The sequence below is a fragment of the Phoenix dactylifera genome, chromosome 9 (assembly GCF_051530095.1).
Source record: "Phoenix dactylifera cultivar Ajwa chromosome 9, Ajwa_hap1_PhDact_Kaust_v1.1, whole genome shotgun sequence".
Taxonomy (NCBI): Eukaryota; Viridiplantae; Streptophyta; class Magnoliopsida; order Arecales; family Arecaceae; genus Phoenix; species Phoenix dactylifera.
In genome coordinates, this window is record NC_143198.1 from 11,428,553 (window position 1) to 11,451,592 (window position 23,040).

General features: G+C 38.2%; 1 pseudogene; it reads right to left on the minus strand.

Annotated features, from left to right (window-relative positions):
• Positions 1–21,841: 21,841 nt before the first annotated feature.
• On the minus strand, positions 21,842–21,939 carry LOC120105276 (small nucleolar RNA R71; annotated as a pseudogene).
• Positions 21,940–23,040: the final 1,101 nt, after the last annotated feature.

Consider the following 23,040-nt stretch of genomic DNA (forward strand, 5'->3'; position numbering starts at 1 on the left):
TCTAATTGTTAGTATTTAATTAAATTAAATGGGTTTGATCTGAAACTGTTCGGATCTTGAAATCCACTTGTCACATATCCATGCATGGCGCCATAAATAAATTTTTAATATGATTAAAAATTAATTTAATTTATTTAATGGTGCCATGGGACACTTGGCAACATCAGGGACCTCTTTTATCATTAGATGGGTCAAAATGGAGAGATAAATTCATGAAAAGAATTGGATAAGATCAAATTCTCTCTCTTCATGGCATATGTCATCCTTATCTTTATCTCACTTCTAATTAAGGTTGAATTTCGAATTTAATCACCACAAAATCATCACGTGACCCTCTAATCTGATTGGTGGCATGGGAATTTCGAAATTGAAAGAGGGAAGTGGCAACATGATGAATGATTTAGATTAGATCAAGCTTCATTATGTAATGGCACATGAACTTAAATTTTGAATTCAAAATTCAAAACCCCACAAAATCCTCCATAAATATGGGATGGTTGGCATTAAGTTAGAGGGGATAGCAACATTAAAAGGACCTCCATCAGCTGGTGGTCGAGTTCAAGGAAAAAAGAGAGAAAAAGAAGAAGAAAAAAGGGAAAAGAAAAGGGAGGAATCCTAGTTCATGCATGGAAAAATTCTGCATTCAATCTAGCCGACTTCTTCCTTCTCTAGGTCCATCGCACCATTAGTGTTAGGCGTCCCTGATAAGAATCTTTAGATCAGATCTAAGTCCTCTTCAATCCCTCCAAACCTTTCCTCCAAGTTCTTCCAAGAAGGCGGTTCAAAAGTTGATAGCGTTGGGAAGATCAAATTTCAGCCTTAAGAAATTCTGCGCAAGCTAGCACTTCCGCAGGATTGGATCTCTTCAGAAACTTCGCATGTACTTCTCATAGAGGCCATTCGTGTGTATGGCTGCCAAGTCAAGGATCAGATCCACAACTTTCATCCATCATAAAAGGTATTAATCTAGCATTAATTATTTATTATGGTGTCAAGATATAGGTCCGATTCTCCGAGATTTTACCCTCTTTTAGGGCTCCTCACAGAGATATCTCCAAAATTCATTCGATGGATATTTGGAGATTAATTGGAATAGAGTTCTTAAGTTTTAGATCTGATAGTTAATCATGCAAGAAGGTTTTAGGATAATTGTTTAAACGATTTCGGCATAATCCTATGTGTTCTTAAGGTGCTGATTTCTAGATTTGATCTTGTAAGCATTCATGAATTAAATTGTTTGATTCGATTTTTTCATTGCATTTTTGAAACTTAAAAAGAATTACGTATGGCTTGATCCCCCTTATGAAGGGGTACGTAGGCAACCCGATCAGGTTCAGCCATGATTTAAAAAAAAAATAGCATGCTTAACACCAAAAAACCTAGAATTCACTTTCAATGGTATCAGCGCCAATTCATGTTTAAACTTTTATGTTTTAATTTTTGCAATTAAATCTGAAATTATGAGCATGCTTAGATTAGATCTAAAGTATTTTTATGATTAATTTAATTGCTGATTATGCATGATTAACTAGATCTGAAATTTTGAATGCATATGATGCATGTTTGTGTTAAGATTTGTAAAATAAATAAATCTGAAATCATAATATTGTTTAGATTAGATCTAAATAAAATTTATGATTCAAATGATCTCTGATTTTAATAAACAAATCAGATCTGAAAATAAAAGTAAAAAAACAGATACATAAGATGTATGTTGTTTGTATTAATTCATGTTGTTATGTATATGTGATGCATGAACATAAAATATAATGACTTAAACATGAATTAAATCTGATTACATATGATTAATTACAAAAACTCAGATCTGAAAATATATTTTAAGAACTAAAAGATTGTAATTAATATGTAATTAAAAAAAAATATGCAATGATCAAAACTTTCATAAGTCTAAACTTAATTGAGAATTAAGTGTTATGAAATAGAATTGTAACTCAATTAATTGACATTACATAATTCTTTGGGCATATGGGTTAGCTTGAATCAAGTTCCTAGGATTGGGTTAGACCTAAGGTTAGAATCATACATGGATAAATAGAATTAATTTATCAAATCTAATTGTAGTAATTAGATTAGGTCAAGAAAATTCTAGGTCAATTTACAATAGTTGCAGATGGATCAAGTCCATGTCTTTGATTAGACCAAGATGGAACTTGATTTAGGCTCAGAGGTGTAGCCCAAATTATTTGAGTAATCAAATCAAAATTGATTAACCAGTCGGTGTCTAAGGTAAGTTTGGCAGTTTTGACCGGTGGTTTTTAATTGGGAGCTACTCGCACTGATTCATCTTTGTCGAGTTAATAGCATATCCCTTCCACCGATCTCACTTACCTGGCCGACATGGTCAATCACATTTTGATTGGATCACTTAATAATTCGAGTTAGCCCATGCCTATAAGAAAAATCAGTTGGACTGATTTAGGTGCCTCCTTAACCGATTTGAGTCTAATCTGATTTGGTGAAGTCAGTGGGAGAAATTAGACTAACCGGATCTTCTCATCTATCCTAATTATGAAATCCTCTAAAATTATTAGGTCCTTAAAATAAAATGGTTATGGGGATAACTAGGTCATAGCCTCCCATTAAGTTGGGTGATAATAAGTCCAATGTTTTGATAATTATTGGAGGCGCGACACGCATGGTACTTATCAAGCATTGGAATTGTCATTCAATATATGATGAGTTAAGTGTACCTTCAATAGGCGGTCAGGTGAGCCGAGCCACACTCGGGCTTGGTCGTCTATTAGTTGATTAGACTTAACCCTATCATTTAATGGTTGGACCTGACTAGGGTATTCGGTGGAGGCGCCACACGCCTGCCGAAGAACCTAGGGTAAAATTATCACTAGAAGTTGCTTGGTGAAGCAACTGGTTTAGAACCTACCAATAGATGCATATGGGTTAGCCGAGCCACACTCGGGCCTATATGCGATCTATTGGGTTCTAGTGCCTACTAAAGAATTATGAGTAATTTTTTGAATTGGAGGTAGAGGCTACCAATTTGTATAAAATAGTGAAAGTATCTTTAGACTAAAGTCCAAGTCTACTGTGTTTAGTAAATTCATATACTAATAGCCAAATTTTCTTTTATGTAGAAATGGCCACAAGTTTGTCACTTCGCTCATTATTGGATAATGACAAGTTGACTGATCCCAACTTCAATAATTGGTATAGAAAGCTGAAAACTCAGCATAGTCAGATCAAAAAGATTAAGGATGACCAAAGTCAGGCAGAATGCTTCTATTGTAAGAAGCAGGGGCATTGGAAGAGGAATTGTCCTCAGTACCTTACCTCACTTGACCCGAACAGGCCAAGCAAGAGAAAAGAGCAATCAGTTGCTGATCAAGGTATTTATATGATAACACATTGTAATTTCTCTATATGTGATAATTCGAGCTGGGTATTAGATACTGGAAGTCCATTTAATATATGCAATTCATTGCAAGGACTTCAGGTCAATGAGAGATTTGAAAATAGCGAGAGATTCCTGAATGTTGGAGATGAAAGATCTATTTCAGTTCTAGCTTTAGGAAATTTCAAACTTGTTTTCAGTTCTCATGTAGTTGTCTTGAGTGATTGTCACTATTGTCTTACGTTCTTATTGAATGTAATTTTCGTAGGCCTTTTGGCCATGAACGGTTATGAAATTTCAATAAAGAAATATTCTTGTGATATCATTATGAATGGTGTTACTGTAATGAATGGATGATTGAGCAATGGCATCTACTTGTTATCATAACCTGTTAATGTAATGTACACGTCAAGTAAGCATCCTAGATTAGATAATGTCACGGATATCTACCTTTGGCATCATAGGCTAGGTCATATTAACAAGAACAGGATGAATAGGTTAAGTAAAGAGGGAATCCTCAATGTTAATGATTGTGAATCATTGACAACCTGTGAATCATGTCTTTTTAGTAAAATGACCAAATCATCTTTTACCAGAAAAGGTGAACGAGCCAGTAATTTATTTACCCTTGTACATTCTGATGTATGTGGGCCAATGAGCACAGATTCTAGAGGTGGGTATTCATATTTCATTACGTTTACAGACGACCTTTCTAGGTATGGTTATATCTATTTAATGAGACATAAATCTGAATCATTTGAAATGTTCAAATTATATCATAATGAAGTAGAAAAACAAACTGGAAAGAGTATTAAAACTCTTCGATCAGATCGAGGAGGTGAATACCTCTCCAGTGAGTTTTTGACATATCTAGGAGAGAATGGGATTCTCTTCCAATGGACTCCTCCTGGTACACCACAGTATAACGGTGTATCAAAAAGGAGAAATCGAACTCTGTTAGACATGGTTCGATCCATGATGGGGTTTGCGAGTCTGCCCATATCCTTTTGGGGATATGCACTTGAGTCAGCCTGCTACATTCTAAATAAGGTTCCAAGTAAGTCTGTAAATAAAACACCACATGAGATGTGGACTGGACGTTCTCTCACCTTAGGGTTTGGGGGTGTCCGGCATATGTCAAATGTTTGAAAACAGACAAACTTGAACCCAAGTCTGACAGATGTTTCTTTGTTGGTTATCCTAAAGAAACTAAAGGATATTACTTCTACTTTTTTGAAGAACAAAAGTTGTTCGTAAGCAATAGAGCTGTTTTCTTAGAGAAAAAATTCCTTAGTGAAGGAACTAAAAGCTCTAATATTGAGCTTAGGGAAGTTCAACATGTAGAAGACCTGACACCATCCACTAAACCAATTGAGTCGGATTTGATTAGATCAGATCCAGAACCCATCTTAGATGCACCATTAAGGCGATCAGGTAGAGTACCACGTCAGCCGGATAGATACTACGGTTTCTTGGTCCGGGACTGGGATCCTGTTGAACTTGATGAAAACGATAAGGATCCGATCACCTACATGGATGCGATGCAGAGGTATGATTCTGATAAATGGCTTGGAGCCATGCAATCCAAAATGGAATCCATGAAGGTCAATGATGTATGGACATTAGTTGATCCACCCGAAGGGATTAAACCCATAGGGTGTAAGTGGATATTCAAAAGAAAATGGGGCGCAGACGGAAAGGTAGAGACCTATAAAGCCCATCTGGTTGTCAAGGGATATCGTCAACGCTATGGTATTGACTATGACGAGACATTTTCTCCTGTGGTAATGCTCAAATCCATTCGGATTATGTTTGCGATAGCAGCACACTTAGATTATGAAATCTGGCAAATGGATGTAAAGACCGCTTTTCTAAATGGAGATTTAGAAGAGAAGGTGTATATGATGCAACCTGAAGGTTTTATATCTGCAGACGAGTTTAAGGTGTGCAAGCTTCAAAAATCCATTATGGATTAAAGCAAGCTTCACGGAGTTGGAACATACGATTTGATAAGGTGATCAAATCTATGGCTTCATTAAGAATGAAGAGAAACCTTGCATTTATAAATGAGCAAATGGTTTAGTTATCATATTTCTTGTTTTGTATGTGGATGACATTCTTTTAATCGGAAATGACATTCCTGCATTACAAGGAATAAATGTTTGGCTATCATCTCAATTTGCCACGAAGGATTTGGGAGAAGCATCTTACATCCTAGGGATGAAGATCTATAGAGATAGATCTAGAAGATTGTTTGGATTATCTCAATCCACATACATTGATACTATACTGAAGAGGTTCAGTATGATTAATTCCAAGAAAGACTATCTTCCGATGGGCCATGGAATTAACCTCTCTAAGAGGGATTGTCCGATAACCCCTCAAGAAAGAGAGAGTATGGATAGAATTCCATATGCTTCGGCAGTGGGATCTATAATGTATGCCATAACATGTACTAGACCAGACGTGGCATACTTACTGGGAGTAGTGAGCAGATACCAGTCTGATCCAGATAGCAACCACTGGAAGGTTGTAAAAACCATCCTTAAGTATTTGAGAAATACTAAAGATCAGTAGCTGGTCTACGGTGATTCTGACTTAAAACTTGAGGGATATACCGACTCAAGTTTTCAGTCAGATCAAGATGATAGCAAGAGCGCGTCGGGATATATCTTTACTCTTAAGGGTGGGGCCATCTGCTGGAAGAGTTCCAAGCAGCATGCAGTGGTAGATTCTATATGTGAAGCAGAATATATCGCAGCATCTGATGCCGCCAAGGAAGCTGTATGGTTGCGAAAGTTCATCACCGAGCTTGGAGTGACACCCTCCATTGATGGTCCAGTGTCTATATTTTGTGACAATACTGGAGCCATAGCTCAAGCAAGAGAACCCAAAGCACACCAGCGGACCAAGCATATTCTACGTCGCTACCACTTGGTTCGAGAGATCGTCGAATGAGGTGATATTGATCTTCAGAAGATCGACACAAAAGAAAATCTGGCTGACCCATTTACCAAAGTCCTCGTTATCAAAGAGTTCAACGAACACAAGTCGAAGATGGGTATTAGATACTGTGTTGATTGGCTTTAGGCTAAGTGGGAGTTGTTGGGAATTGTATCCTAAATGTCAATCGTCAGCATGTTGATGACTGGATTTTGTAAATGAATTGACAAATCAATAAAGTATTTTTTAGCATTATTCATCATTTTATATCTTCAAATGGACTCTTATATGATGAAGTCCTTAGGACTTATTAATGATAAAGGAGGATTTATCTTCGAGTCCTTAAACTAGTTCGCAACCAAATGATATGTTGTTACAAGGACGACAATATTATCGAGATTAGGTCGTTATGTGACATATACGTTGATTGTCCTCTTAACCAAGGAGTGTGGAGATACTGGTATGCTACATAGGTGAAGTGTAGGAGTACATTTCACTGAACGTGACCAATTCTGGAACGCTCTACTGTCAAGAGATGTTCCGAGTGGATATGGATATAAGTTTGGCCCTCTGACCTGAGACCGCAACATGTGACTAGCAAGCAATATTGTACTTTGGTACCGGACTACCTGAATTTCTAATTCAGTAACGGAAGGTCACTGGGTGCAGTCAAGTACTTGCGTAGTCAGTTGTGAGTCGATAAATTGACCCCTCCTAAAAACAGGAGATAATGTCTTGTGATTAATTTAGCAAAACCTTGGCCAGGGTAATCCCAGTGAGGAGTCACAGGATATCTAAAGTTAATCACATAATGGGCGTACTAATTATAGGGTTGACAGTGAGCTCTAAGTCATTCTGGCATTAGGAGTCAAAGGGATTGAATTATATAGTAACCATAGTTCAGGGTTCCAGAATATTTGCTTCGCATATATTCGGCCTATCCGGACGTCGGGTACCATTGCTAGATGGTCACATCGATTAGTGTAGGAAGTCGTTTCTATACTACCGGCTTAGGTTCGAACCTATGAGGTCACACGCATAGAAGATTCCTGATTGATCAAGAAGGCTGATGAATGATTAAGAATCATTCAAGGGTAATTTGGTCAATTCGATTGGTAAATTATCTTATAAAATAATTAAACTAATTATCAGAGGATTAACTAGTAATTAGATTGCTAATGAACTCAATTGGATTGAGTAATTAGACTAAGGATGAGCCAAATTGAATTAGATTCAATTCTGGGCTCAATCAGGGTTTTTGACCTAATTGGATTAGGTCTGAATCAAAAGGACTTAGGTTGACCAAATTAAATTAGATTAAATTTGTGCTTAATTAGGGGTTGACCTAATTGGATTAGGTTCAACTCATGATAATTGGATCATTCTAATTGTTAGTATTTAATTAAATTAAATGGGTTTGATCTGAAACTGTTCGGATCTTGAAATCCACTTGTCACATATCCATGCATGGCGCCATAAATAAATTTTTAATATGATTAAAAATTAATTTAATTTATTTAATGGTGCCATGGGACACTTGGCAACATCAGGGACCTCTTTTATTATTAGATGGGTCGAAATGGAGAGATAAATTCATGAAAAGAATTGGATAAGATCAAATTCTCTCTCTTCATGGCATATGTCATCCTTATCTTTATCTCACTTCTAATTAAGGTTGAATTTCGAATTTAATCACCACAAAATCACCATGTGACCCTCTAATCTGATTGGGGGCATGGGAATTTCGAAATTGAAAGAGGAGTGGCAACATGATGAATGGTTTAGATTAGATCAAGCTTCATCATGTAATGGCACATGAACTTGAATTTTGAATTCAAAATTTAAAACCCCACAAAATTCTCCACAAATATGGGATGGTTGGCAGTAAGTTAGAGAGGATAGCAACATTAAAAGGACCTCCATCAGCTGGTGGTCGAATTCAAGGAAAAAAGAGAGAAAAAGAAGAAGAAAAAAGGGAAAAGAAAAGAGAGGAACCCTAGTTCATGCATGGAAAAATTCTGCATTCAATCTAGCCGACTTCTTCCTTCTCTAGGTCCATCGCACCATTAGTGTTAGGCGTCCCTGATAAGAATCTTTAGATCAGATCTAAGTCCTCTTCAATCCCTCCAAACCTTTCCTCCAAGTTCTTCCAAGAAGGCGGTTCAAAAGTTGATAGCGCTGGGAAGATCAAATTTCAGCCTCAAGAAATTCTGCGCAAGCTAGCACTTCCGCAGGATTGGATCTCTTCAGGAACTTCGCATGTACTTCTCATAGAGGCCATTCGTGTGTATGGCTGCCAAGTCAAGGATCAGATCCACAACTTTCATCCATCATAAAAGGTATTAATCTAGCATTAATCATTTATTATGGTGTCAAGATTTAGGTCCGATTCTCCGAAGTTTTACCTTCTTTTGGGGCTCCTCACGGAGATATCTCCAGAATCCATTTGATGGATATTCGGAGATTAATTGGAATAGAGTTCTTAAATTTCAGATCTGATAGTTAATCATGCATGAAAGTTTTAGTATAATTGTTTAAACGATTCCGGCATAATGCTATGTATTCTTAAGGTGCTGATTTCTAGATTTGATCTTGTAAGCATTCATGAATTAAATTGTTTGATTCGATTTTTCCGCTGCGTTTTTGAAACTTAAAAAGAACTACGTATGGCTTGATCCCCCTTATGAAGGGGTACGTAGGCAACCCGATCAGGTTCAGCCATGTTTTTTTTTTAAAAAAAAAACAGCATGCTTAACACCGAAGAACCTAGGATTCACTTTCAAAGCCGACTCCTGGATAGGCGAGACGACTCCAGCTTCAACGGACTTTTTGTCAGAAGTGCCAGGCGTGACAGAACGGCTACTCTTCTCAGTCTAACGGCTAATTTTTTAAAATGAAGATATAAGAAGACCCGTTCTGAGTGACACAGTAACAAGAATGAAAAATCCAAACAAAGAAGATCAAGCAAATCATTTGAAACTAGAGCTGAAAGGTCATTCAAAGGGAAAATCGGGGAAAAGCAACTCTTCAATGAGAACCCACCCTTTCTCCGCACCAGAGCCGAAATAGAAAGATCCTCCATTGCCGACTGACTCGGCAGAGGATCCAAAAGAAAAGAGGCAGCATCACAATCGGCAAAAATTATCTGAGAAGCTTCTTTTTCCTATTCTCATTAAGATTGTTTTATCTGCTTTTTGGAAGCTTGTATTCATACATTCATTTCTTATTTGGGTGCTTGATTCAGTCAAAGGATTGAATCAGGAGGTCTATGGTTGTAGTTGGTAATCCTTTGTGAAAACCAATCGGGTTGTTTGTGAGTCCGAGTAAAACAAACATGGTTGTTCGTTGTGAGCCAGTAAAACAAGAAGTTTGGTTGTGAGCTTGTAAAACAACCGTGCTATAATTCTAGGATTATAGTGAAAATCTCAAGTGAAACTTGGGGAGTGGACGTAGGAGCAAGGGTAGCTCCGAACCACTATAATTCTTGCGTCTTTGTGCTTTGCTTTCTATTGTCTCATTGTCTTCATTCCTCTAACATTCTAGATTGACACTTTAGATTAATCACAAGATAAAAATTCCACATTTTAATTACAATCCAATTCACCCCCCCTCTGGGGCTGCTTGCAGGGCAACATCCATGGACAGGTTAAATCACCTCTACAAATGGATTAATTATCTCTGAAAATAATTGTTTATTGCCCACTCCAACTGCTTCCATTCTTTCAACTGCTCAAGTTTGACCTTATTTTCGAAAGGAAAGCTTTGCCAGAGATGTTATTAAACATCTGGAGAGGTCACTCATTTCCAAGATGAATAACATAACTAGAATCTAAAAAGGCCAACCGGTCGTAAAACTAATACTTAAAGTAATAACTCAGTTTCATATAAGAGGCATCAATCCAAATAGAAAATTATGCTCATAACCCAAGTCAAGTAAAAGCTCTGATACGCAATCAAACCATTGAACGTCCGGATCAACAGATTCGGCCCATGACTTGACCCAAACTGGAAAACCTACTCAACCTAGCCAAAGCAAGAATGAACTGGGTTGAGTTTTTATGACAAGCCAATCTTTGCCACCCGTAAGATTACAACAGCCAAGCTCAAGCAACCTAAACCTAACACTAATTTTGCTCCTTTGTAATCAAGTCCAATTGTTTAATTTCAAGCAAATCATGCTGTTCATAAACAACTAGTGTAAGAAATCCGGTGGGAGCATGAGGTCTATTAAGCTCTTGAAATGCATCTAATTTCCGTATAAATTATATGAATTTAGATAAAGAAAATATAAAACAAAATTTCCTTGCTTCAAAATGAAATAACATAGTATACAGGAGCTTAACAGAGCCAAATATGAGTGGGCAAAGCCTAGCTCTTCTTCATCATGTTTACTAGCGAAGGAGCTGAATACGAGCAGCTCATGCACAACCAGCTTATTTTGAGGTTCCTAGTTGCAGCCTTTATATTTTTTGGAATGTCAAATAGCATATAAACTTATTAATCATCAAAAGGTACGCTCAAGTTTCTAGCGTTGATCGCTTCTCCTCTTTTTGAGTTCATTCATCTTAGCTAGTTAGGAAGGTGAAAAGGAAAAGCTATACAAATTCATTCCTAAAATCTTTTTCAAGAAAAGGGAGATCAAACCAATCAAATCAATTTTATTTCAAAAAGAACAGAAAAGGAGACCATTTAACAAAACTTATTTGAGAAAAAGGAGAGACAGAGAGCTTACTGATCTGGTTCTTCTTCTCTGGTGATGAACTTCTTTCCAGCACGCTTTGCTTCTCCATCACCTCCACCTATAGAATTCACAAGCACAGTTCTAAGAAGTCTATATAACAGAAGTGTTCGCTTCTTTCTGTTATCAAACTATATCATATACACATATGCGAATGCTGGTACAACACGTCAGTTACCGAGTTTTGCTTGGATTTTCCCTAGCTTGATGTTTGTTGATGCCGAGTAAGAGGAGGAATTGGAAGAGTGGAGAGGGCAAAATTTGGGCACGAAGGCAGGAGCAATGGTGGGCAGGGATAGAGCTGCCATAGCCATTTTCCTTTCTCAAGGAAATCTCTCAGCCATCACACAAGTATCTTACACTCGAAGGAGATGGATAAGGTAGCTGGAACTGAACCGGCCGGCCCAACTGAACCCGTTTTTGACCGGACTGGGCCATGCAAATAATACTCTAGACTAGATTTAGTAGGTTGACAAGATCTATTTCTTTTCATTAGTTGTGATAATAACGAGCAGGTTGACGCAGAGCTCGGTTGATCATCCTCAAGGATGACTCAATAGATTGGGTTAGGGACAGCTTCCTTGAGCTAGAAATGGAAATGGTTCAGTCTCACCAGAAACATTTGAAGCGGTTCGACAAAACCAATAGATAATGACTGGAAGAAAAATAAAGACCAAACGAATAGAGGTTACTCAGCTTCACAATATCTGACAGGCCAAGCTACCATCAAATGAAAGCATGGCAAAAATCACAGGAAAGGATTGCATATGAATTAATCTGGGTCTCGAGCCAACTTTGACCTAAACCTGAAGGTCCAACCCTCGCTTGGTTGGTCCGGATAAAGATGACCAAGGTAGCTTTTCAACTCCATAGAAGAATTTGTCAAATAATTTTAACTGTTCAAATCAGATCCATTCATAACAAAATAAAAGGGTTTAAATTTCTATGGCAATTGTACTATTCACAATAGAAAATCGTATTTATTTGATGGGTTGATGAGATTCATACCTGATCTAATTGCAGTTGGGTTCCTAATTTGGAAACCATTCCCAACTCATGGAGTTGGGTTCCTACTTGTGCTCCTAGCATCCTGTCTAAATAAAGACAATTGCTGTCCTTCCTGGTGCGTTAGATTTGGCTTTGACGGAAACTTGGTTAAGATGAAATGAAACCAATCTAAGGGCCATGGCCATCCTCCTTTGCATCTTCTTTAATCTGTATACGAGGATAACTGGATAATTGATGATAGCATTGAGAAGGAGGAATATGAGATAATTGATTCCTTCCTCCATCCACTCAATCTCCCTCCATATCTGTTGGCCCACCGGAATAAAGGTCGACAAGATACCAACTCGTCATTGGCTTTTTCTAGCCCGCTATGGCGTGAGAATTAGTGCCAGAGACCAATAGTAGGCGGGCAGTGACGCCTAGCCTCCTCGCTTCCAAGTTCTTAACGGTGAGCTGATACTTTGGTGGCATCTTAATGCCGGTGGCTAAGAAAGCAGTCCTTCGATATCGACTGCCAATGCGCACCAATATATAAATTAAGATGATTTATTATTCAATCTTATCATGGGTTTCTGACTTAATGAGTATTAAAACTAGAAAGCAATCATAGTACCAACAAATTCTTTATATTGACAAATAATTTCAGTATCTTGATCCTCCATATGTACATCATCTGAGATAAAAGAATGTATTACTTTTTTGTAAAGAAATATTTGAGCCTTTCAATTTGAATAATCTGAATTAATTTCCCAGTATGCCCTGGCATCAATGGCTAACCTAGATAGTTGAGACATTGGCGCACCTCGAATAGATCCCCTTATGCACGAGTAACTTCAAGTTTGGATGAAAATCTCAGTCACCCAATGCCATGTAGCAAATAGCTTAATTTGTCAAAATATTTGAATTTGCCCAGAGGTAGGTCACATCATTTTGGTTTCTAGACACTTAATGTACGTATAATCATTTTTGCCTTTGATAAAAGAGAAATAAAACAAAGCTACACCCTAATAACCCCGTGAAACAAAACAGAGATGATACCCGCAGCAGCCATCTCATGAACCATCTTATGAACAAGCTTGGGAAAGTGATCAAGCCACGGCCTTGGCCCTGTCGATCTAAGCCTTTCCTTGGACAGCCATTATGCCACTTGATTCCCTGCCAATACAAATGCGACACCCTCCACAGTGATCAAGAAAGAAGAAATTGATTAATATCATATTACATCCTCCAAAGTTGCCTCTCAACTCTCCATAGCCTTCCGAATCGCTTCAATCATAGCAAATCACCTTCGAGCCAAACCCGCATAGATTATAATTGATGAATTGCTACACAAATATTCTCCCAAGCTGCCTGAAACTCAGCTACTGAAATAGAGGATGTAATACTTCTACAGCTTGCTACAAGGACCCAACCGCTAGCACACCAAGTTACAAAGGCACAACAAGTTTGTTTGATGGTGCGCACATAAGGCACCATCAAAATTCACCTTGATGGAGGGAATTCAATATTTAATCCTTCAAGCCCTTGCATAATACATACATCTTGTATGTGGTATATTGTAGTTGCAAACATATCAATATATATTTTGTTTACTCGAAATAAATCTATTTTCCTACCACTCAATTTTCTTCATTTTGCATTGAATTAGCTTTCATGAGTGCAACTTTGTCTTCTTGTGGATCCACCATTATCTTTTTTAAAGAGCAATATTAACAATCAAGTGATGATATAACCTGACGAGTATCGATACACCCAATAAATACCTCGGAGTGTCAAGGGCAACTCCCCATCTCCAGCCCCCAGGGTACTACCGGAGTGACTGGCTACATAAGCAGCCATCCAGTCCGTAGCCTCATTAGCTTCACGGAATACGTGCTTGGCTTGAAAGGCTACTCCAGCCCCCACTATTGCCCAGATATATCGGAGCAAAGGGTGGGCACTACCATTACCTTTAACCCTCCCTAGACCCAACTGATGACCGTAACCGAATCCCCATCCAGGACAATGGAACTAGTCCGTAAAACACACCGGGCATGACGAAGGCCCGTCCAAGCGGCCCTCAGCTTCATACCCGAGACCGATATGTCGAAGAGTTGACTGTCCCCTTCAGCCACGACCCTGGCAGATAGGTTTCGAATAACAAAACCAGTGCCGCCCCTCGTACCTCCGTCCAAGGTGGACCCATCGAAGTTGACCTCGAGAAAACTCGGGGGTAGGGGCTCTTAGGTGAAAAACACCATATGGAATGCTGCTGAAGCAGAAGGAGAACTACCGATGTCCCGAGCTGTCAAGGTCCCTTCGATAGGTATGATGTGACTAAGCTCTGCTGCCTGCACATGGGCACTCTCCACCACAAGTCTCGGCGACATACTACGTTCACCAAAGGTTCGAGCGTTCCTAACCAGCCAAATCTGGTAGGATGTGCAAATTACCCAAACCACCTCCTGGTGAAGCAGAGAGGACTCCGAGTATTGGCACATGGCCTGTAAGAATTGGTCCCTCTGGCCACGAACCTTCTGCAGGATTCTTGCCAGTCGCCAAGTCGCCCTAGCCCATGTGCACTGAAACAAGGCGTGGTCCACCGTCTTGTCCACACAACAATCCCCACATACTGAGACAATCCTCAATCCTCATCTACTAAGAACTGCTCTCGTCGGAAGGCGATCCCAGACCACCTTTCACAGGAACAGTGCTACCCTCAAGTGGAGTCCCAAGCGCCAAATCCAGGTGCAGTCTGGCCCAGGCTCATACTACTATCAGAGAATGCAGAAGAGATCACCCATGTTACCCCTAAAGGATGAATTTTGATGATTACAAAATACTTGAGGTGAGGTTATGTACTAATGATGTTGGCTTAATTATGAAGTTTTATAAGTCAAGAAAATCAGAAGAAATGAAGCACTGCAAAATCATTAGTTCTTCACAAACACTTCATTGGATATGTTCTTAAAGGAAAATGATCTTAAACTAATCCATGGAGATCAAAGATGAAGTCTAAAGTTTTATGTCTGAAAAACTTAAGTTAATCCCTAAGCAAAAGGACAAGTTTGAGTTGACTCTGGCATGTTTTCATCTAGTAGCTCAGTCAATGAGTCGACCCTCGTATTGCAAGAGTCAACCCTTGTATAGTTCAAATTAAACAGAAAGCTTTTACCGTCTGAGACAAAGTTTGAAGAGTCGATCCTTGTTCAAAATGAGTCGACCTCCGAAATTGAAGATTCGACCCTTGCGTTTGAAGAGTCAACCCCAGTGCAGTCTCAGCATCAGCCAAAAATTATAGTATGAGTCGACCCTTGTGTTTAAAGAGGCGACTCCTGAAGATGATGAGTCAATCCTTGTGTTTAAAGAGGTGACTCCTGAAGAAGATGAGCCGACTCTTAAGATTGATGAGTCGACCCTTTGATGTTGTCACAGGAAGAGCCATGTCAATATCTTGAAGTGCCGACCCAGAATAAGCATGAGTCGACCCCTGAGTTACATGAGTCGACCCTTATACTGCTGGGACCACAACAGGAAGCTTGCAATAACTTTTGTCTTCTTTTATAACAGAAAAGATTCCCATTAGAACGGAAAGAACGAACTTCAAATTCTGCTAAGGAATTCGTCTATAAATTCAAGGGAACCTTAGAAGGAAAACAACAAGAATAGAAAGAAAAATTCTGTCAAGTAAGAAAAGTTTTCACAGAAGAAAGGAGAAGGAAAAAAGCTAAACTGCTCATCATCCTCACTGGCACTCATCTGAAACTTACTTCTATGAGAAAATCAGTCGAAGCTTTTCATTGAATCGAGAAAAGATGCTGCTCAAGCATTGGGACATTCTTCCACAGCCATCTTCTTCATCGGCTTCAGCTTTATTTTTATTGATTCATTCTATATATTCTGAAGCTTTAAGTTTTCTGATTACAGCTTTCATTTATTTAGATTATCTGTTGCTGTAACAGTTTCATTCATTTGAAACGTGTAAAGGCCCTTCCAAGCCTTGATTGGAAGTTGCTGAATCGGAAGTATTCAACAAGAGAAATAATTTCTAGTTAGTTTATCTGAAAACCAATTGGGTTGTTTGTGAGCCCGAAAAACAAACGGGGATAGGTTTTCAGTTGGTTGCCTGCGAAAACCAACTGAGTTTGTGATTGTGAGACCGAAAAACAATCAGGCTGTAATCTGGTAGGTTATAGTGAAATCTCAAGCCTTGCTTGGGGAGTGGATGTAGGTGCTGGGAGTGCACCGAACCACTAAATTTCTAGTGTTTGTGTGTGGCTTGTCTCTCTTCTTTGATTGAATATTTCTGCTTGCTTTCCTCAGCTTATTCATTGCTTCATTTGTGTAATCTTATTTTCGCTGCTAAATTTGCAAGTTATTGAAAGGCAACAATAACTCACATTCTTCACACGTTTATTTTTGAAAAGATCCAATTCACCCTCTTCCTCTTGGGCTGCACTTCTGGGCAACAAGTGGTATCAGAGCCTGGTTCTCACAGTAACCTTTTGATCTAACAATCAAGAGTTAAAGATCATGGTAGCTACCATGGGATCCTCTGTTGCCGAAGGGCAATCTACCAACAGACCACCTCTTTTCAATGGCAGAAACTTTACTTATTCGAAAGCTCGTATGCGTATTTTTATTTAAGCACTTGACTATGATTTATGGACTCTTATTGTCAATGGACCTCACACACCAACTAAGATTATAGATGACATCACCATATTCAAACTTGAGATTGAATGGGATGACCATGATAAAAGAATGGCTCAGCTGAATGCAAAAGCCATGAATGTTTTTTTACTGTTCTTTAGATGCAAATGAGTTCAATCGTATATCTATTTGCATGACTGCTAAATAAATCTGGGATAGGCTGGAAGTTACACATGAAGGCACTAACCAGATCAAAGAATCTAAAATTAGTATGTTAGTGTATAAATATGAATTATTTAAAATAAAAAATAGTGTCTATAACTGAAATGTTTACTAGATTCACTAACATTATAAATGGCTTGAAACGCCTTGGTAGATCTTACTCTAACAGTGATCTTGTTCGGAAAATTTTTCGGTCTCTTTCTAGAGCATGGGAAGCAAAGGTCACTGCCATCCAAGAAGCCAAAGATCTCAACTCTCTCCCACTGGAAGAACTGCTGGGTTCCTTAATGACTCATAAACTTTCAATGAAACAGAACCTTAAGGAGGACGAACCCAAGAAGCGCAGAACCATTGCTCTTAAGTTCACACTAAATGAAGATGAGAGTGAGGATTCTGAATCTGACAACAGTGAGAAAATGGCACTGATTACAAGAAGGTTTAGAAAATTCTTCAGAAGAATAGAAAAAACTTTAAGAAAAGGCCTGTAATCAAGAAGGAGCAAAGCAAAAAAAATAACCATAAGGAACAATATGTTTGTTATGAGTGCAAAAAGCCTGGACACTTCAGAATAGACTATCCTCCATTGAAAAAGGCTCTGAAAAGGTTAAGGAAAAAAGCTATGCTGGCTACTTGGAGTGACAGTGATGAATCCAGCTCTGGAGAAGAAGAGCAGCAACAAGAAGCTGCAAATCTGTGTCTAATGGGACATGAAAATGAGGTATATCTGAATACTGAATATCATTTCACTTTCAATGAGCTTCAAGATGCTTTTTCTGAGTTTATGATTGAATATAAAAAGCTTAGCTTAAAGAACAAGGAACTGAAGATTAAGAACCAAACATTAGAAAAAGAAAATACTCTGCTTCTGGATAATAAGAAGAAACTGCATGAAGAAAATCAGAAGTTAGTAAATGAAGTTGAAAAACTGAAACCTATAGTAGATAAATTCACCCTAAGCTCCAAGAAATTAAATCTAATTCTAGAAAATCAGAAAGCTGTTTATGATAAGGCTGGTTTAGGATATAATCCTTGAAGAAATTAGAAATCATTGAAAAACATATTTGTGAAACCAACTTATGTTCAACCGAAATCTGTACTATTTAAGTTAGACAAACTGAAACAAGAATACACTGCATGCAATCCTAAAAGAGAAAAACTTGTAAGTAATGTTTCAATTAAAAAAATATGGGTTTCAAAGGGAACCATCATTGCTAACATTCAAGGACCCAATAAAGCTTGGGTACCAAAGATAAAGAATTAAATTTCTATTTTGCAAGTGTGTCTAGCATCCCAAGCATCAAACAGAAAATGGTATTTGGACAGTGGGTGCTCTAGACACATGACAGGGGATGAATCCCAATTCATGTCCCTCAAAAAGAAAGATGGAGAAATGGTTACCTTTGGTGATAATGGAAAAGGCAAAATCATTGGTATTGGTAACATTTGGGTCACTCCAACAACTTTTATTGAAAATGTTTTTTTGGTAGATGGATTAAAACATAATTTACTAAGCATTAGTCAATTCTGTGACAAAGGATATGTTGTGACTTTTGAATCATCTATGTGCTTAGTTTCAAGTAAGAATGACAGTGGTGTAATATTTACTGGACATAGACATGAAAATATGTATTTGGTTGATTTAGATCAAATACTCTTGAAAAACATGGACTGTTTGGTAGCTATGAAAACCAAAAATAGTGAAGCTAGCTGGTTATGACATCGAAAATTAGCTCATGCAAGCATGTACTTAATTTCAAAACTTATTCGAAAAGAACTTGTTTTCGGCTTGCTAAAATTATCATTTGAAAAGGATAAAATTTGCTCTGCATGTCAAATAGGAAAACAGACCCGAACTTTTTTCAAATCTAAAAATATTGTCTCTACAAATAGACCTTTAGAGCTTCTGCATATGGACTTATTTGGACCAACTAGAACTGCAAGTCTAGGTGGAAAACTTTATGGCTTTGTTATTGTGGATGATTTTTCTAGATACACATGGGTTTTATTTTTGGCACACAAAAGTGAAGCATTTTTAGCTTTCACCAAACTGTATAAAAAGATTTCAAATGAACATGGATTGCAAACTATCAATATTAGAAGTGATAATGGAACTGAATTTGAAAATCATGACTTTGAAAATTTCTGCACTGAAATTGGTAATGATCATAACTTTTTAGCACCAAGAACACCACAACAAAATAGTGTTGTAGAGAGAAAGAATAGAACTCTTACTGAAATGGCTAGGACAATGTTATGTGAAAGTAACTTACCTAAATATTTTTGGGTTGAAGCCATAAATACAGCTTGTCATGTTCTTAACAGTGTTACCATTAGGTCAATTCTAAAGAAAACTCCTTATGAACTTTTGAAAAATAAGAAATCAAATCTTTCAAACTGATGAGAGCACAAAAGTGCGATCTACACATCACTTAAATTAGCATTATTGCTAACAAATAATGATAACAGTGCTGCATTAATATTTTATTTTTGTTGGGTGCAGGTGATCGTAAATCAAAGTTAGAATGTGCATTGGGTCCAAAAACCATGCAGTCAACTGCATGGTTCAACCCTAGTTGCACACTAGAAGGAGCCTAAGTTCAGCCAGCCAATCCACTGCAACCAATTCCCAGAAGCCCATGCATCTCAGCCCGATGGAGCCCACGTGCAACTCATCATCTTCACCGTTCACTTTCCAGCGCATCCATCTCATCCTCCCACGTGAATCTCCAGCATCTCGGTTCCAATCCTCTTGGCCGTCCGTGAAGCATCATCCATTCGCGTCCCAGCTCCAGCTCCCATCCCGTGTTCGTGCGATCATTCCATCCAAGTCTTGACTTCATCCGAGTTCTGCCTCATCCGCGAAGCTCCCATCCAGCGTCCGAGTTCATCCATTTGCAGCCCAAGCTTCACTACGACCGTAATCCCAACATCTCCCAAGCCACAACCGAGCGTCCACGTTCCAGCTCTCCCAAGATCCTAGCTTCCGTGATCTCAGCGCCAGCATCCCAGCTCATCATCCCGCGAGCTTCCCGCATCCTAGCGTCCAACGCCCTGCGATCATTCCGTGTGTATCATCCGAATCCCATGGCGCCTCTCAGCATCCCGCATTCACAGCCTCATCCAGCCGTCCGCGTCCATCATTTTCGCCCGAGGATTCATCTCATCCTAACCGATTCATCACCACGTGCGAGAAGGGAGGGAAGCTAGCTTGTTATATCTGCCATTCGGAAGAAACGAGGGCCCTCATTCAAAAATAGAGCTCCTCCCATTTCAAAAGAAAAAAAAAACAGAGAGAGGAAACAGGGGAGGCCCTGTTTCCGAAAAGAAAAGAGAAAAAAAAAAGAAAGAAAATGAAAGGGGGATTAATGTGTGAAATGGAAGGCTAAAGTCCTAGGGAGGGTGATGGAGGAACCTTTGATATATTGCTCTTTGAAGTAAACTCTAAACTTTTGCTTTCAATGATTTATATTTATTGACATATTCTTGATCCATGCGTAGTTATTTCGTAGATAGATCTTTAATGGATTATGATTATTGATATATGGATTGCTTTAGTATTTGATTCGTCGTAGACGTAGAAAGCACGATGAATGCTTAGAAATTGAGCTCATATGTTCATGAAACATATACCATGATTAGATCTATCCTACATTTAATCTTTAATCAAGAACCATAGAGTTTATTCCTTGGATGCAACATCATCAAGGGGGATTCCAGATCCCTACCATTTTTATTTCATTGAATTGTGTTTATTATTCTCTGCATTTAATTTCTGAAAATCAAAACATCATTTTAATCCACAAATTTATTTAATTAATTAATCTAAAAAATTACGCTAATAATCTATAAATTTCGTTCCCTGAGGATTCGACCTCGGACTCCCGAGATTTTACTACTTGTACGATTCTCCTGCACTTGGGAGAACAATTTTATTTTTGCATCAAGTTTTTGGCTCCGTTGCCGGAGAACGGCTGATTTATTAGTATAATTTTAGATTTAATTAGTACTTTAGTAGTTAATCTTTTTCTTTCGAAAAAAAAAAAATCTTTATTGCTGTTTTTTATTCCCTGCACAGTCTGCATCAAACTCTGATATCTGAGTAATCCACCATCTGATTGCACTCAAATTTCGTAGGCTGCTGTAGGACACATTTGTCTTTCATCTGAACGGTCTGATTGATATTCTGATACTTTTACGACCATTAAATTAATATAAACTTTGCTGCTGTCTGCTTTGAATTTTCTGTGTTTAATTATTTTGTTTAGAATCAGAATTTTATTATCATCATATCTCATTAACCCTTGTTGCTATTTGAAAATTGATAAGAACTTTAAGAAAAGATCAAGGATAATCATTAAAAAAAAAAACAAAAAAAAACAAATAAATAAACTCTGAAATTTTGTATGCTAGGTTGGAATAGGGACAACATTGGACGTCTGAGTCGACAACCTTTTGACAAATCCTTAGATCACATTATTGAAACTTTTTCGCAAAATCTCAGATCTGGCGAGATGGCTGATGATGATGTAGGAAGTCACCATGGTAATGAAGGTAGACCCCCAGTTATGACACTTCGACAATACTTACATCCCACTAGGACTAGTCAATCTTCATGCATGATTATTCCTGAAAATGTAGGACACTTTGAAATCAAATCAGGAGTAATTCAATTGCTGCCAAAGTATCATGGAATGGAATCCGAGAACCCTTATCTTCACCTTAAGGATTTTGAGGAAATTAGCATCACATTTAGAGTGCCAAATGTATCGGAAGATGTCCTTAAATTAACCTTGTTTTCTTTTTCCTTGAAGGATAAAGCCAAAACATGGCTGAACTCCTTGAGACCAAGATCGTTAGGAACATGGCATGATATGCAAAGAGAATTCTTAAAAAAGTTCTTTTCCGCACAAAGGACTAATTTTTTGAAAAGGCACATTAGTAATTTCCAACAAAAATACCATGAAACATTTTATGAATGCTGGAAGAGATTTAAAGATTTGCTACTCTCTTGTCCTCATCATGGGTTTGAAACATGGAGAACCATTAGTTTCTTTTACGAGAGATTGTCTCCACAATTAAAATAATTTATAGAGACTATGTGCAATGGTCTATTTTTGGAAAAGCAACCCGATGAGGCATGGGACTATTTAGACTCTCTCGCAGAGACTGCACAATTATGGGATACAGGGGATAGAGTGAATAAACCTTTGCCTAAGCCTACTAACATTGGACATGGGGGCCTTTATAACCTTAGTACTCAAGATGATATTCAAGCTAAAATGGCAGCCCTTACTAGGAAGGTAGAGGAAATTGAACTTAGAAGGATTGAACCCGTCAAGACCGTAGAACATAACAACGAGTGTTGTAGGATTTGCGAGATGCCTGGCCATCTCACCATTGATTGCCCCACAATACCCGCATTCAAGAAAGTCTTGCACGATCAGGCTAATGTTATGAATACATATCAAAAATCTTTCAATAATCCATTTTCGGGTACTTACAACCCTGGATGGAAGAACCATCCAAATTTCAGGTGGAGGAATGACCAACCTCAACAAGTATATAACCCAACTCCTCCACCTCCGCCACCTCATTATGCACACGCACCCCCTCAAAAATCCAGTCTCGAAGAAACTTTGCAATCTTTCATGCAAGGCCAAGCTAAAATCAATGAGGAATTAAGAAATCAACTGACAACGCTGACCACTGCTTTAAGTGCTCAAGAGAAGGGTAAGCTACCAGCTCAACCACAACCAAACCCTCAAGTCTATGGCGGTAGCAATGCATCATCTTCAACTTCGCATAAAGAACAAGCGAAGAGTATAATAACTTTGCGAAGTGGAAAAGTTATTGACCGACCAGTCCCAGAACAAACTCAAGCCATACCTGATTCTGACCCTTTAAAGACGAAAGAAAAGGATAACAAAGAAACTGAAGCACCAACATCTACTGAAAAAAATGAATATCCCTTTCCAGCACCATTTCCACAAAGATTAAAGCCGTTGCAAAAGTTTGAACCAAACTCTGAAATTCTTGAGCTTTTTAAGCAAGTAAAAATCAATGTACCTCTTCTTGATGCAATCAAACAAGTGCCTTCATATGCAAAATTTTTGAAAGATTTGTGCAC